The 17,310-nt window shown below is 36.9% G+C and overlaps 1 long non-coding RNA gene across 11 annotated transcripts in view; it reads left to right on the top strand.

Annotated features, from left to right (window-relative positions):
* The window catches only part of LOC114012751 (uncharacterized), an 85,128-nt gene extending 70,427 nt beyond the window's left edge, over window positions 1–14,701 (top strand). For 6 of the 11 annotated variants that reach the window (XR_003555428.2, XR_003555426.2, XR_003555430.2 and 3 more), the window contains 2 exons: window positions 6,348–10,444; window positions 14,376–14,701. This is a non-coding gene — a long non-coding RNA (uncharacterized LOC114012751). Of the gene's footprint in view, window positions 1–6,347; window positions 12,007–14,375 lie in introns of all 11 variants that reach the window. The other 5 variants (XR_008746071.1, XR_003555422.2, XR_003555423.2 and 2 more) reach the window with 5 other exon arrangements.
* The last annotated feature ends 2,609 nt before the right edge of the window (window positions 14,702–17,310 follow it).

The following is a 17,310-nucleotide window of genomic DNA, read 5'->3' as shown; positions in this document are numbered from 1 at the left end:
GAGAATGACACTGTTACAAAAATAAAGGCCTTAGATGGCAGATTTTGGAGAGAAAAGGGAAGAAAAAAAGAATACAAAATCAGATAGACTGACAGAACTGACTACATATATGCACAGATCAACAGTGATCATAAAACCCCTTCTGCGGGGCATAACGTGGGAAAGTCTGAGAGCTTCATCTTCACTTGTTGAAATCTAGCCCCAAATTATCTCAGTCCCTTTATTTCCTCCCCATAAACACCAGCATCCCTCCCTCAGTAGCTCTTATTCTCCCTTCTTGGTTTTTTTCTTTCCTTGTGATCTCTACCGAAGCTGGCTTTGCTCTTAAACCTCCCTTTGATTTCTCAGCTTCTCTAATTCCTTTCCTTCCCTCTTTGTTTTCGTTCCCTTTGCTTGATGCCAGAGCCTGTATTTTCAATTCTTACCCTTGTGCTCTCAGCTTCTCACTCCCCTCTCAGGGCTCTCCACCTGACTAATCCCCAGTACTGGCTCCTTACCAAAAGCACTACTTCCACTTCTGTTCTCATGCTGTCAAACACATCTGGAATAAACTCACTTCCTCAGCTTAACCATAATTCTCTTATATGAGTTTGTCTAAAAATTTTTACTCCTCCTCCTGAATGAACTCTTAAGCTGTGAATTGCCTGTCATTGCTCTCTGCCTTATAGTTCACCCTAAAATCTTCTGCCCTCAGCACTCTGTCACCTTCCACAATAACCTCCCCACAACCTTTCCCACCTCATCCCTTAGCCACTGTCTTATTCCATATCTATGTTCCATGTGGCCACAGTTACCTGTAACTAAGGCCTCATGATCCACATACTGCAGGACAGCTGTGCTGCCAGACATGTTTGTTCCCTTTATGACAGTTGCAGAACATCATCCAGAACACAGGATGCCACTGCACCCCCAGACCCCTGTGCAAACTCCAGTGGACCGAAGGGGAGCTCCTTATATAACATGCAAAGAAGGCACAGGTCACTTCTATGATGCTGTCACCTTGTGTAAACCCTCTGGAAGATTTGAGTGTGCAGCATCCTTCAGTACCATCAGTGAATTGTGCTCTTAGTGACTGAATCCAGTGATCAGAACACTAGAAATCCTAAATAACAAAGAGATATGAATATTAACCCAAGAATGACATTCAACTTCCTTAGCACTTTCAATAGGTTTAATTAACCATTAAGAAAAAAATAATTCTCTATACAAATATTCCTACTCATTTATCTTTAAACATTCAGTTTCCATCTGCTTTTCTTTTACAGCAGACATAACAAGAAGGTGCTTAAAACTTGCTTTTATTAAAAGTATGTAATTGAAACCACTTCAAAGCAAGAGTTAGGAAAATATAAACTAGATGATGACCATTGACTATAATTTCATTTGAGTTGAAAGACTTAATTGTTATACGTGTTGAATGGGCAGTACTCAACCCTAAAAACTGATTATATTTATTTTTTTTTTAAACTCTGGTTTAGGTTATCTCATGTTCCTTGGTTTCTGTAGATGCTTTGCTTCAGAAGGCAATAGTTTTCACAAGAACAGAATAGATGAAGTTGTTTTTCTAAATGTCCATGATATTTGTAGGCATAAGATGCTGGTGCTGTGGGTTGTTGTTGTTGTTTAACTCTCCTATACCTCCCAATGAAAATAAGCCGATTGATCCAGGGAAGAATAATATTTGATTAGGAGGAAAAATATTTAATGCATTTATAACTGAACAGCACTATGAAGCAATGAATAGTGATTTCATCTGCATTGGTTTCAATGGGATATATATTTGTCAGAAATGACTGCATCTTTAGTTTAAATTTTCATGGTATTTATGAAATCTAAATTTTCCACAAGGTTTTTGTGTAGCTCCTAGTCTTACTTTCTGCCAGTTAATTTTTGAATGTAATTCTGGTTAAAATTATGGTCTTTGTTTACATTACTGTAGTATTTATTTAAAAGTATCACTTATGAACAGAAAAATTAAAAAAATTGGATCCTAGGAAGAGAAAGATTTTTCTCTAAATTTGGAGTCAGTCCAATTTTAGCTGCTACTCATGTTGAAATTCAATTATGTTAGATTTGAAAAAAATACTGATTAGGGGAGGCTAGGTATGTAGAAAACTTCTGAACCAGGACTCCTTTGCTGCAAACATCATCCAGCAGTTTGCTGTTCTTTTAATCACGTTGTAGCACATATACACTTTTAGCAACCAAGTATTACACCAAAAATTCACTTAGCGTATGCAATATGAATGCATAAGCTAGTAACAGAGCAAGTGCAAAACGTTGTGGAAAGTGGAGTAAAAGTTGCAACACATGGCCTGCATTGGGTGACACTGAACTAACAGTAAAATGTGTGATAGTAATTTGCTGGTCTGGTCCCTTAGTTCAACCTCTGAACCCTTTGCCTTTGTTTCAGATGTATTTTGTGGTCTCTGGAGCTCAGCGTGCTAAAAATTACCTGGTCTTGATTCATTCATTTGTTTAAGATAATGCCCAATATAAGGACATAGTCATGAAGAAATCAGTCTAAAGCTTTAGCTCCTTTGTTTATACCACATCCCAGGTGAGCTGGTTAGCTCACTGAATTTCCAGTATGACCTATGATATTGGCCATTTGCTTCTTAGGTCCAACAAAAATGCTAAGGCACATTTTCACCACATTGATATGTCCTTTTACATCAATGGCCATTGATCTGGTAGAGCGAAATTCCAAGGGTAAACATCAGTACAAATAAGAACAGAAACTGAAAAAGGAAATAAAATTGGGTAGAGAGAGTAACATGCACAGAACATGACAATGGTCAGTGACAGATTTACCAGAGGGCTTGCCTTTTCTTTCCCTTGCATTACTGTTTCTGCTTGTGGTATGCCCTCTGAGTCACTTCACTGGGAGGCAGCCATATCCCTAGGCAGCCGCTTGTCACTGGAAGTGTCTGCATCCAGCTCAATACTCATCAAGTGATGAGCAGCACTGTTTAAGCCTAACTAAAACACTTCCACGGCCCACACTTCTGTAAAACACTTTTCCTCTGTATGTATCACTTATATTATTAGTACGTAAAACTTACCATTATGGATTGGTTTGTTTGTTGGGGTTTTTTTGTTTGTTTATAAGTGTATTAGAAACCATTTTCTTAGGTAGTAAATAAAAACCATGAATGAAGCGATAGTAGTATTACAATTCTTTCAGAGCCATAGGTATTTTCAATGCCATCTGTATAATTTTTAAGATGACAACACTGAAAATTTTGCATAGTCTTTTCCAGTAATAATTTTTTAAAGCTTTGTATCATGAGGATGGTTACTTTTCTTCAAAGGAAGAAATCACACTTTAGTTAGTAGTCAGTCTTACAGAGAGTTCTGCAGCTGGGGAATGCAGCTGGAGATGGTGTAATAGAGTGGCTTGACACTGTAAATTCCAAAAGCTTACCTGAATTCAGACTTTACATTGAATTATTCATATTTGCCACTTCCTTTGTAAATTAAACTACGGAATGTTCTCCTCTTGGATGCTTCTTTCAAATACCATACGTGATTTTTGCATCTTGGGAGCCACTACCACTACCATTGGGAAAACAGATTCCAAGCCTTCTTAAGATACAAAGTTCAATTAAATCTTCACTTTTGAGTTTTGACATCTGACACTAACTGAATATTTTTATCAACCTTATTGTCAGCACAAAAATTTGGAATGATTTTATTTAAAGGATGGCATATGAAGAAAGATAACAAAAGATTATGAGATCAAGGTAGTAATGAGGAGGGTTTTGCATCAGATATTTTATGTCTAGGGCTCTGAGATAAAATTTATTTTATATTGCATTGCATTGTTCATTGGAAATTATTGGTGATCTGTTTATCCTGGTTTTCAGTCTGGAATGAGTAAATAGGACATGTAAAATTTTTAATTCTTCATGTCACCTGAGCTCGTAAAAACCAAGAACAATCTTTGAATGTAATTCTCCAAGGATATTGTTGGTTTGTGTGATTTAATTAAAATCTCATAGCTTGCAAAACACCTTATCAAAACAATTCATTTTTTTTCTTATACTTAAATGTCTGTCACCTTGTTCCAATTAATTTTATTTTTGATGGTGAGTTTGCATCATCAGTTGTGATTTTGTGATTTGTGAAAAGTACTTTGTCATCCTTCCATGCATGCAAACCTGACTGATCTGCAAACATTCTAGAGTTCTTGCATTTCCTCTGAATATTCTGGGTTATGGCAATGTTTCGGGATTTAGACTAACTCCCTGGTTTATAGGGCTGCTCTGAGTTTCACACTTGTGTAGTGTGTAACTTTGGATATTTTAGGCATGATTTCAAGGGAAATATTAATGCTACTTGCTGCTTGCAGGCATAACCTAAGGATATGAGAACAGATGCAATGCCCAACTGGGTTAGAGCAGCAATCTGTGTAGCTCAGTGCTCTGTCTCCAGACATGGCTGCAGCCAACTCTATTTAGGGAGAGCATGTGAGCCTGGCTGCTCTCTGCAGCACGCTCTTCCCGTCCTGCCCCAGCACCCACAGCTGGTGGGCTAAGGACTATAGACGATACCTTCTGTTGTTTGCTTTTGTGACTCTCTCTTTATTGTAGATCTGCTTTGAAATCCTTCCCCAACTGCGGTGGAAGCAAATTCTACCAGTTCACCACTGACTGCACAAGGAAGTGTGTTCCTTTAGCTATTTAGCTATAAGTCAATCTATTAGTTTAACTGAGTGCTGTTCATTTCTACTATTATGGGCTTCAGTGAACAAAAATTTCATATTTGCCCTATTCACTATTTATTTAACGGCTGATGACTTTATCATGCCAATTGTATAAATTCCAGTGTAGGAAATTACAGTGCAGCGCTCACACAGCCCAGCAATGTCTCTTCCCCTAATCTAGGAGCTCAGTATCTCTCATTCCTTTTCATAAGCTTAACTATTTGAGATGTTAACTCATCATTGAGATAAACTTCAGTGGTTAGTTCATTTAAGGGTGGGTAGCTTGAGCATTCTTAAGCTTAGACTGAATGGAGCTAACCAGGAGGATGGTACCATAGAGGATCTGGAACCTTGCCACAAAAATCGTTGGTTCAGACAACACTGGTTATCAGCATTGTGTGTCAGTCCTTGCCTACAGTGCAAAATGTGTGTGCCTTCTAGAAGTGTATGACAGGTGTCCTTTTATTTTTCTTGAAATATATTACTATCTCTACTTCTGTGTCCATCTGCTTGTACGTTACTGAGTGAGCACTCAAGGGGTCACATAAACCTTGATAAGGGGACACGTGGGAGTAGGTGTACTTCCTACAATACCTACCCCACTGTGAAGCATCCACACTACATGGAGAGGATAGAATCATGAGAGCAGAGTAAAAGCATCTGCACTAGAGGTTTACACTCAGGAGAAACAGGGTTTAGGGACTAATTCTTTCCAGACACAGTGTGATGCAGAGGCAATGCTGTGTGAGGCTGTGTTCCACAGAGGTGAGCTATACAGCCCAAGCCTGACTGTACAGTTAGCGTGCCCATGTGGCCTGTAAAAAAACTTGGTTTCATACTGAATTAAACTGAAACATAATAGAATATGAGCAGAATTTCATTTCCCTCCTTTTGTATTTATGCCACAGAAGAAGAAAAGTGCTTTAGCAGCTGGTAATTGACTGGAGATAGTTAAAAGAACAGGAAAAAGTTAAAAATCCTTGAATATGCCTCACTTCACACCATTCAAAAATAATCTGGGATCAAAGTGCGTAAGAATAAAATTGAATGACAAGAAATGCTTCTCTCTATTGCTTTCCCCACTCATACTGTCTATCTTATTTCGGGTTCTGGCTCTGAACCCTGTTTGCTCAGCCAAGGAGGGGTAGAGGAGAAATAAGAACCTTTTCCTTTTTGTACGGTGGCACAAGGGCAGCACACAATAGCGGTTCCTGGGCTCCCTTCAGCGAGGGGAGCTTGGAAACGACTCACACTGGTATCTGCTGATGGACGAGGTTCAGGGAAAAGCTGAGTCTGCAGCACTGACAGTCTCACCTCACCTAGGGGAGCAGGACCGGTGGAGTGCAGAGAGTGCTCTGTGCCACGGGAGAGACAAAAGCAGACTGCACAGAGTCTCTCCTCACAGCCGGGCGACCATGCGGGATGGGAGGTCTGGGGCCTGCCCGAGGCACCATCTCTCCAGTGTTCCTCCTAGGGCAGTGGCTCCTCACCACCCGCTAGCCAGAACCTGCAGACAAATGGCACAATCTACCCTTCCTTTCATCTTTAGTACTCTTAACAGCATTATGCAAATCCCAGCTATGTCCCTAGCAACCCAGTCCAAAGGCAATTTTTTATGCCTTTTTTTTCCTTGTGACAGATTCCATCCTGAAGAGATGAGCCCAGAAGAGGACAGAAGTAAAGGCTGCTAGAGTACAGTGTGTCTGGGTTTGAATGCAATGAGTTGACGGCTGCAGCCTAAGGCACTGGTGTGATTTTGTTTAAACAAACATAAGCCAATTAAAAATACAAAGAGATTCAACAAAAAGATGCTCTTAGCTGAAAGCCTCATGGGAGAATAATTTAAAGAACAGATCAATAGAAGTGAGAGAGATTTGTTCCCATAAGACCAAAAGCCAGCATGTAACAAATCTCAAGAAAGGCATTTATAGGATTGTATTTTGTGAGTGACTGTGGCATAAAAGAATAGTGCTTTAGCATAATTATAGTTAAATATTTACACAGTCTTAGCTGTTTCCGGGAAAGCAAATAACCTTGCAAGGATGGTTTTCTTCTATTCAATATATCACTGAAAGTGCTTGCTGTGCATATCTTTATTACAAACATAGTAATTATATAAATGTGCCTTCAAGGAAAAGGGTAGTTGAGAATGTTATCTTAAAAAAAAAATAATCACAAAACAAGAACAATATATACTATTACCTACAGGTTAAAATATTCTTCCCCTCATTTTCCAAGTCATGGCTTTTGACTTGTAACCTCTTTCTCACTCAATTACACATACAAAAATTCCTAAAAGGTGCTGCAAGAAAACACCATTTTTATGAATGGCCTGAAATTATTTACCTGTATGGTATTTTTTTATATCTCCAACTGTAATGTGCAATATTTTGGGACCTTTCAGGTATAGAAACAATAGCGGATATTCCAGCTGTCTTGCTCTTTAGACATCTAGTTCCGATGTCTCTGTTAAGAGAGTACATCCTCTAGTTTTGAAATATTGTGGGTAGAGAAGGGGAAATCATAGGGACCAAAAATATTTGTGCACTTATGTGTCTTGCAGAGGATGATTCAGAATAGCAGTTAAGTTTAGAAATTATTTACCCCCCGGAGAAATTTCTCTCCTGCTTTATTAAATGTATAGGGACAATAGAGGGATGGGTATCTCATACTGGATCCTTATAGTTGATAATATAAATTTTGCTATAAACAGACCTTTCAGAAAACAGCAGCTGCATTTTTTTTTCCCAAGGATCCATGGTTTTCTCTCAGGCATGGGAGATCTTGAGAGATTTCTTCTGAGCTATAACATTTGTCCATTTTGCTCAGCAGAAGATAATAACTTTGAAGAAAATACTACAATTCTTTGTTGAGATTGGAATGAGGAGACTGTTTCTGTAGTAAGATGACTTCAAAAATGAGGCATACACCAGATCCTTGGTGTACGTCTGTTTGGTTCCACTGCTTAGCTATTTATTCATTAAATCAATGGTAAACATTGCTTACATCTGCTGAGAAATGACCCATTGTTTTACACTGCTCAGAGGGTAAAGTGGGACAAAGGTTAGTAATGCAGTGCAGCTGTTATAGAAAAAGGCAAATAACTTCATTACGTTTTTGTGTTTACCATAACCATATGGGTTCCAGAAAGCATATTTCTACTGTGTACATGGTTTAAACTCTCATAGGTAACTTAAACATCCTAATGACATAGTTTGAGTCCCAACTCATTTATCCCAGTCCTGGAGACACCAAATTAACTTGGTAGTGACAAGTTAACTGATTTCCAGTTTTAGTAGCTGCTAAGACCATATTCTAGCAGGGACTGTGTGCTCTTGAGTGTGTCTTGCTCTATCAGCAGGCTTGAACTTGAGGATGCCGCTTGATGTTAGATGAATAATATTACAGTGCTGCTGCCAGGTGCTTGTAAACCCACAGGGTATTTGGTGACTAGCAAGTTTTCATGTTATGGATATGCTACCTATACATATTATGTAACTCAATTTTGGACATATATATACACATAACACATGCATAAATGTGTTTCTTAAATGTAACATGTATTGCAAAACATTGAGAAATCCTTTTTTCATTCCCTCTGAAGCATTCACTGGAAGGTCTAAACATAAGTTTCTAATGAAAGCTAAGAATGTGGCTTTACCTCAGGTGTTTTCTGCTTGTCTTTCAGGTTATTGATGTTTGTGGTCAGGATTTCTCTAATGACTCATGACACAGGTGCAAATGTCATTAAGAAAAGTTTCTATTTGAGAATGAAAGCATGGAAAGTTTTCAATCTCCATATATAAACACCTACAAAACAAAAGAGAGCGGGAAAGGAGAGAAAAGAAGGAAATCCACATAAAATATGCAATTCCATTTGCTGAAAATAAGTAGCAGGACCAGGAAGAATAAGAACAATAAAATAAAAATATTTATTAGCTTTGTAAAATGTGCATGATGTTACAAAAACAAGATAGCAAAGTTTAGCAGAATGATGGAAATTTAACTAAGACATAAGATGTTATAGGAGAGGATTTTTTCATACAGTATAGTTACAGGAAGCATGTCTGTTTCCAAGAGCTTTCTGCTGGACTTGAAGGAAGCCAACTGAGGTCTTCAGTGGCTTTTCACCAGACCTCAAATAAGGCCGCATGTTTATGCCACTGGGCTGCATTTGACTTACCACTTACAAAATGACGGAGCAAATATCCTTTAGAAAAAGACATGCTTTCCATTTTCACAATGTAGAAGTCAAACGTACTTTAATAGTACTTATCAGAAGGCGACCCCCAAAATATAAAAATCTGGATAAAAATATAGGATTTGCAGTACACTATTTTTATCCATATAATCAATATAAATATTTTTATCCATAGAATTATAAAAAAATCAAACAACAGTGAAACTAATAAATTTGCTCAGTTCCAGAGTATTAGCCTTTTGAAATTTGTCTGGTACTATAATATTAATTTGTATATTTCTGTACATACTAACAAGTATAGAGAAAGCTTTTTGTTAAAGGAAGGTGATCTGAATTTAAGTACTAATATTATCCACTAGGCAGTATTATTTAATCACTTACTATAGAAAAATGTTTTTGACAGAGGTGTATTTTATAGAAGACTTCTATAGATTAACCATATAAATATATACTATGATAGGGAATTTATTTCCATATTTGCATTTTTTTGTTTACTTGAAAATAGAGATTATTATTTTAATCAGTGTGTTAAAAAAAAAACACAACAGTGTTTAACTGAGACATAAACGCCTGGAAGTTCTTTTTCTTAGATTTCCCATTGTCTTTAGTTTGTGCTTCAGTCAATAATTGTTAATAAAGGGATAAATTAATAGTCTGAGTAATTGTGTAAATGTGATTTTCAGAGAATGAGTGGGCTTTTTTTGTTGTTTAGAGACAAGATTAGGCATCAGAACTCTTCAGTTTCTTTCATGGGCCACTGAAGTTTACTTCATGGAAACAGCAAATTTTGTGGGCAATGTCTTGATCTTTCTGAGTCTCAATTTTTCAAGCTTAGAAATAGTGACAATGATTGTTAATATTATTACATGTGATATTAATCAATATTTCTAGAGTGTTTAAAATACACTCAGGGTGGGGGGTGACTTGGGATGAATGGCAAAAATTACCTAGACTTTAAATGATCAAAAATGCCTGAGTGTGGGAAAAAGAATTCAAATGATGACATAAGAAAATAAATAAATTTGACCTTTGGATATATTTCATACACAACACACAAGAGGTAAAGGTGCATTTATTTTTCATGTGTAGTTCACTTTTCAGTTACATTCAGGGCTTACTGGAAATGACTGTGGGGAATGTGTGTGGGTGAGTACCTCTTCGAAGTATTTCCTCCTGAAGCGCCAACCCAAATCAAGACAACGTGTCGTCCCCCCTGCTGCACCTCTCCTGTTGTGAGGGTTGAAGAGTCCATGCCCTCCACAGTTCTCTCCCCAGTGAGATTTCTATTTCTTGATTTGGATATTAATACACTGTGAATGTGGTTCCATACGTTTTCCCACATTTCTCTTTCACTGCAGGTTAAAGGCGTGTCCAGGTTTGGCCTTTCGGAGCAAGTTATGACTCCACTATCTATTCATGTGGACTCTTAAATTAAAAATTGATTGCGCTACTTCTGTTCTTTGTTTTCTTCCAAGGAATGACAACCTAAGAGGAGGTAACCTGAAGAGCAGACACCCGGAAAGTAAAACAACAAAGTATGCTGTGTGTATGATAGGCTTTACTGTCTCCACATTATAGAGATGTAACTACTAAAATGAAGTCTGACATTGTTTTTCTCACGGCTGAGTGAGTGGCAGACCCTGGGGAGAATGTATTAGAGTTTTCATCTTGTAACTTAACTTCTCCTTTTGTTGTTCTGCATAATTGCTGTCACCCAGGTAAAGCTGGATTGTTTCTTCCATGGCAAATTCTCTCCCACACAACCCTTTGACCTTCAGGCAGCAAGAGCAGCAGGGTTTCTCATCTTGTGATTTAAAGGAAGAAAATAAGTACTTGAAGAGGAAGTGCTTTGAAATAAACAATGTCTCTGAATCAGAAAACTAAATAACTGGGGGTTTACCACAAACTGGGACTCCGGGGAATATTTGCCTGGAATTAACAAAAGATACTGAAAGAACTAAGGTGATTAATCATGTGAAGAATTTAGGCAGAAATATGAGTACAGCTGGGACAATTGCTTAATTATGAGTAGATTTCTGATAAATGTAAAAGCAGCTCATGTCAACAGACATTAGAATGACTTATGAGCTCATATATGAGCTCATACTAGTTGTCCAATTCCTTGACATTAAAAAGTCCAGGATATTTTTAAAATGCTGAGAGCAGTGAGGTAATTGCCTTTAACAATGCAAGTATGGAAAAAATGTGTCCAATTGATCATGAGCTATCTTATAAAAGAGTGTTTTTCTGATTGTTGTTCTGAAAGCTTTTACATCAGCCAAGAGGTTGAGCACATTTTCTTGGCAAAAAATCCTGTAAATCATCCTCTCCAATCTTTTTTTCAGCTTCTGAGAGGAAAAAACAATCTGATTTTCACTGAGGAAGTATATTTGCCTTAAAATCTTCACAGAAAAGACCAATGCATATTAAGTCATTGTGGTGCCAATCTGTTAATTTGATCTGATTTTTTGCTGTATTAATTTGGTGATTTAATCATTCAATCCATTGGTATATTGATTCAATTTTAGTGGAGACCTGAATTTAATTATTGCATTATTCTAGTTTTAATTAGCAAAGTAAAATTGTAGTTTATTAGTTCAGTAATTGTCGCATATTGCTCGTCTTTGCTGAAGTGTCTGTCTGACATTCAATTCTTTCTTAGAAATCTGTAAAGTTTCAAAGAACTTATTTTTTCAAAATACTGTGTTAGTAAAAAAATAATGAAAGGACTCATAATCAGGAAAACTTGCAAGCCTTTTTGACTTGCATGATCACATTTAAATCACTTGCTCTATAGAACGTTTTTTGTCTTTTTTTCAGGACACAGGGAAAATGTGTTTCAAGCAGATACATATGTAACTACAGAGAGAAATAAAATATAGCTTATTCTTTAGAAAGTTAAAAAATTACTGAAATATTTTAGTGACATGCATAAACCAAATATTTTGCCAGAGTACCAGCTTTTACAGCCATAGATGTCTCAGTTTTCCAATTTTTTTCACTACTGTTGTAGGTTAGCGGTGTGCCTTCAAGTCATATGACCTTAAGGACAATAAAGGCGCTGACTTCTGCTAAACTACCTGGGTAAAGACCTCTGGTATTTTATTTTGTGTGTTCTCACATGTCATGATTGTTCAGGAAGAACTCAAATATTTTGAGTAGCGAGCTAGAAAGCAAGGAATTGACCATATTGCCTTCTGTTCCACCACCCCAAACCTTTTCTGCTAAACCTTATCAGTGGTTTTAAAGGTAATGAAAATAGAAACACATTTTCATTGTGATATGTCCTTTAAAAGTCAAATTAAGAACATTCCATCTGACAAGAAAATGGGATCACCCTTCACTTCTGCGTACTTGTCCATTCTCTTCCTACCTCAGACTATTCTTCCTTATTTGTACTACTGCTTGATTAGTCCTACATGTATAAGATATAGGATGTGGTCAAGGCCCTGGCATGGCGACCAGAAGCCACCTCAGGGGGCCAGGACTGTCAGTCCAATGCAGAGAACTATTGAATAAAGTACCCCTGACATTTTCGTTGCAGTGCAGGCAAAACCTGTGAGGGAAATGAATAAATGTGCCCTGAAGTCCAAGGGAGTAAGCAGGCTGTAATGTAACTTGCTATTCCTTTGCAAGCTTGAACAGCCTTGTGCCTTCACGGCTGAAATCAAGTATTTTAAACTTACTGTCCTGAGGTACAACGTTTTTTCCCCAGCAGTTTGCATAAAGTACAAACCACCCATTTCCAAAGAGTCTAAGCAAATGAAAATTCAGTCCTGATTGTCAGGAAGACCAAAACTCTATGGCATAAACAGGAACACAGAGAGCAATTTATATTTAATTCAGAAGGTCCAGGAGAGTGTATGGCTAAGCTTTTAATGTAATTTATTTTAAAATATCATAATTGTTAACACTTCTTTTAGGTTATAGACCAGAAGCAGCATTTCCAGAATTTGACATTTTGAGAGTTAGGAAACAGTCAGAAGACAGATATTTTTCCTTTTCCTTTTCCTTTTCCTGTTTTCAAGTGTCTTGAACAAATGGCCCTCACACAACTCACAAAACTTGACTCCTGTATTGAGTAGACTAGATCAAAGGTAGTCTACCTTGAGGGTAGTGCGTTTGTTGAAGTCCTGGATACATCCTTTGAAGGCTGAGTTATTGCAAATGATGTCATTGTGGAAAAGGGGCAATTAACCTGGATGATCAGTGGGTGGAGACTATTGCCATTGCTGCAGAGTGTGGAATTACAAACAGCAAGGGTCAAACACTTCACACCCGTCACTGCAGAAATGAGCTATGTAGAGGACTCAGTGGCCAAAAACACAGCACAAGCCTACATTTTTCTGTCTGTCAAAAGATTTCAGAAGTAATTCATTGTTACAGTTCCCTGGAGTGAGAGTCTGCTTGTCCATCTGATTTTCCTGACTGAGCGCTTTAAACATTCTCTGAGGAAAAAAACTGTTGTAGTCTTGTTTCCAAAGCATAATAGTAAAGACGGGAAGTGTGAAACCGTTTGGAATCCTTCTTCCCTGCTGTCATATTTTATCACTATTTGGGTGTTATGTTCACAAGAAGCTCTTGATTGCAAGCCTCAGAGCTAATATTATCTCTAATCCTTTCTAGTGCCCCTCTGAAAGATCTCTGGATCTCAGAAATCAGATATACAAGACTTTGCTCATCAAATATTTCTAATAAAGTGAACAAAAAGGCTCTTGAACATCTAAGACTGATGCCAGACTACACTGCAGAGTGGGACCAGGATTATCCTGAGGAACATTTTGTGAAATCCATGGCATTGCTTGACCACCTTTACAGTTATATAGCTGAAATAAGAATCTAACTTCTAAGGTGCAACACTGTGGAGACCAGAGACATCTGCCTATTCCTGCTGATCAGATCTCATTGTTGCAGATAGATTGTTGCCTCAAATAATGGGTCTGGTCCTGTTCTTTATTAGAGAAGAGCATGAATAATGTTCCTGTTAATTGTAGTATGATTTGGTTTTGGTAGTACAATTATTTGTTGGTAGTCTGCACCACAATCATGGGGTCTACTAGAAATTGTTAGAAAAGATAATGTTTAGTATGTTTAGCTAGACTCTTTGGATACTGATATTGTGCTTTCCTTTAAGAATAGCTACGAAATTTGAATTTCAAATAAATCTGGGACTGAAAATGAATGGAGGAAGGAAAATTTTAAACCCTGTCTATATAGTATTTCAGCATTTTGATTGTAGCAAGGACTTTTTTGAATGGAGAAAGTGTGAAAATAAGCTTTAATGTGTAAAGATATTCATCCCACAGTATAGGAAAATTTTAAAATTTAAGTAAGCTATCCTCATCAGCTGAGGAAGCTTAATTTTATGAATTATAAAGAGAGGTCAGCTTGCTCTGCTGGCACATTTTTGCAATTTCTCTCTAGTCTGCTTGAAATGACCTTCATATCTGTTTTCTTTTTGTGCAGGTTATATTGGATATTGCCTTGAAACACAGCCTTTGGGAAATGAGCTAGCCCAGTGCAAAGTGCAGTCAAACTGATCATTGTATAAAATATCTCAAGTGAAATACCTAGTTCTGTGATTCATAGGAGCTTATAATCACTTTCCTCTATGCTGTTATTACAGTTTTCTTGTTGTCTGATTTGCATTTTGATGAATCACCACTGCTGTGTATTAAGTGATGTACAAACACATGTTATTAAAGTACATCTTTCAGGACCAATGGTCCACCAGAGCTATATAAGACAATGCAATGTGTATTAGCTGAATAAAGACAGATGGCATCAACTTACTCTTTGTCTGGTTGAATAAATTTTCTGTTTGTACTTCTGGCTTTTGAGTTCATCATAGAAAAGAAAATTTAAAAATATTTTAAAATTAGTTTTTCTGTTCTGTTGGGCTTTTTCTGGTTGGCTGTTTTTCTGTTTGTTTTAAGCTTTGTTTCCATCAGCCCAAGAAAATGTGTGAACCAGCAGGTAGATGTAGTTCCTACTCCTACAGTTGCCCCAGATAATCCCCAAATTTAAGAATACTTTTTTTGTGTGTCTGAAAATGGGGGAAGTGAGCAAAAAGGTAATGGGGAAAAGAGACATGAAATGCACTGGCAACTCTCCAGCTGAGACAAACATCCCTGCCTGTAGATAAAGGTGACATTTTTCTTGTCAATAAATCACCAGCTTAATCCTTAGCTTGCTTTAATCAATTCTGGAGGATTTCCACCAGGGCACAAGAAGCATGTTGATTCAAAGCTTGTTAATAAAATTACTTGTTAATTCAACATTAATTAAATTGTAATGTGAACAATAATGTCTCTTCTGTAAATATAATTTCATTTTGTTGTGTAAACGGAAAAGGGGAACAGGACAGAGACTGATAGTCCAATGAATTTAAGAAAGATAGAATGCTATTTTGGCATTTCTGTCTGCCAGGAGGGTAACAAACTGTAACATTATGCTTTGCAACCTTGTTAAGCAGAAAGTTGTGAAGGCAACAGCATGATTCTTTTGAAAAAGAACTGTACAATCAAAGAGGAGGATGCTAAACACATGTAACTGATGTTCTGAAAACAATTGTGAGTAGAATATCAATATTCTATTTTCATGTTTTGCCAGTAGCAGGGAGTTTGCCTATTCCAATATTTTCAGGCTCAATCTGTAAAAAATAAATGAAGGCAAACTCTGGTTTTAACAATGATGTAGTTAGCAAGGTATAAATGTGGGAAAGAAAGGTGGGAAGTGTTTTTTTTATTATCAGAAAATTTCTGAGATTTCAGATAATAGTAGTGTCCTTTTCCACAGCACAATGAAAATAAGTTCTTTTAACATTTCTTCAATGAAACAAGATTTCAGAGTACAGTTCTGCCTTTACTGTATTTTGTTTGGCCAAATCAATTTCCTGGAATAAGGGAAAGCAACATGGATGTCCATTTCTTCTGAAACTTGGACTCATATCACTAAAAGTGTCTTAACTGACTGGCTAGTTTTAATTGTTATCAGCTGACTACCCAAGTTTATATTTTATGTTGTCCATACATTCCATTATGGACCTAGCTTTTATCCCAGATAGGTTTTTCTTGAAATACATAATTCTATATAACTCATTTGATTTGATGAAATGTCATTTACCAATGACTACTGGTTTGTCAAAGCCCTGTATAGGTCTAAAATTTAGGATCTCCTACAATGCTCAGTACATAGAAAGATTTTTCATTGATGACCTTGGGAGATGAACTAAAAATCAAGATCAGATAAAAATCTTTCATGTAGTAGTTGATAATTTAGCTACTGTTACAGCAAATCATTTGAACAGTGTTCTGCTAAAACATTCAGTTTTGCTAAAAGGGAAAGGTCCATATCTTCTTAGTATTTGGATCTCTCTCTTTCTCTCTTCTTATGAACTCTACAGTTCATGTTATCCTATGTGATGTTTACATGTGTTAGCATTAATACCCATTAACAGTAAGAGTGAGGGAATGCATTTTCATCAGATCTATTCTTTCATGTTTTAGGTTTGGCAGATTTTCTTTATTATAAAGGAGGTTGCAATTTTTCAAATGATCTCTGAACACCCAAATGTTCCTCACAGCTTGTCTTCTAGCTTCCCTATGGACTGCAGTACTTATATGTGAGCTGAAGAAATAATTTTTAACCCTTTCTTTTTATAGATCTCAAAGTACTTTACTAGAACTGTTATCCATTATATCTTGTTTTAAAATGGGGAAATTAAAGAAGGAAGGGATATAAAACTGAGTAGCATGGTGATTCAGTAGAAATTTGAGATTTAAAGTCCAGATTGCAGAATTCTTTGGATCATGCTACATTTTATCTAAAAATAAGAGAGGTGAATTTTATTTTAAGACAGACCATCGGTGTTGACTAAAGAGCATGGGAAGAAAAGAATAAAACAAACACTGAAGAGTAGCAATGCCATGACCAACCACAGAAAAGGAAGGGAAAGACCTTTTTTCTTCCAGCTGCAAATGGCCTGCTGGCTGTGACTTTCAATAACACTTACCTGTGACCCTGCCAGCTTTTAACTTTCACTTTTTATTTTTAAAGGAACAGATAAGTTCCAGATATTACTCAACTCTTGATTTGTCTTTTTCAATAAGAAGTGAGAGTTAAACTCCGCTGCTGTAAGCGTTATTGAAAACCATCAGCTTCAGTAATAAAGCAAATCACGTGGGAGCAGATAAGCATGAAAAAAGGCCTGGAAGCCTTATTTTTTATTAACCTTTTGTTGACATTAATACTCTGCAGTAGAAGATTCACACAGTGTATGTACAGAAACACATTTAAGAATGAAGCACATTTGCTTACACAGGAAAAGGTTAGAACTTACTTAAGAACTAGAGGTCTCTCCCAGGATTTGTCTTCAAATAAAAGCTACAGTCAAGCCTAT

Source organism: Falco peregrinus, chromosome 2, assembly GCF_023634155.1.
Source record: "Falco peregrinus isolate bFalPer1 chromosome 2, bFalPer1.pri, whole genome shotgun sequence".
NCBI classification, from domain to species: Eukaryota; Metazoa; Chordata; class Aves; order Falconiformes; family Falconidae; genus Falco; species Falco peregrinus.
The sequence above is the reverse complement of the archived record's forward strand: the minus strand, read 5'-3'. Positions and strand labels throughout refer to the sequence as shown.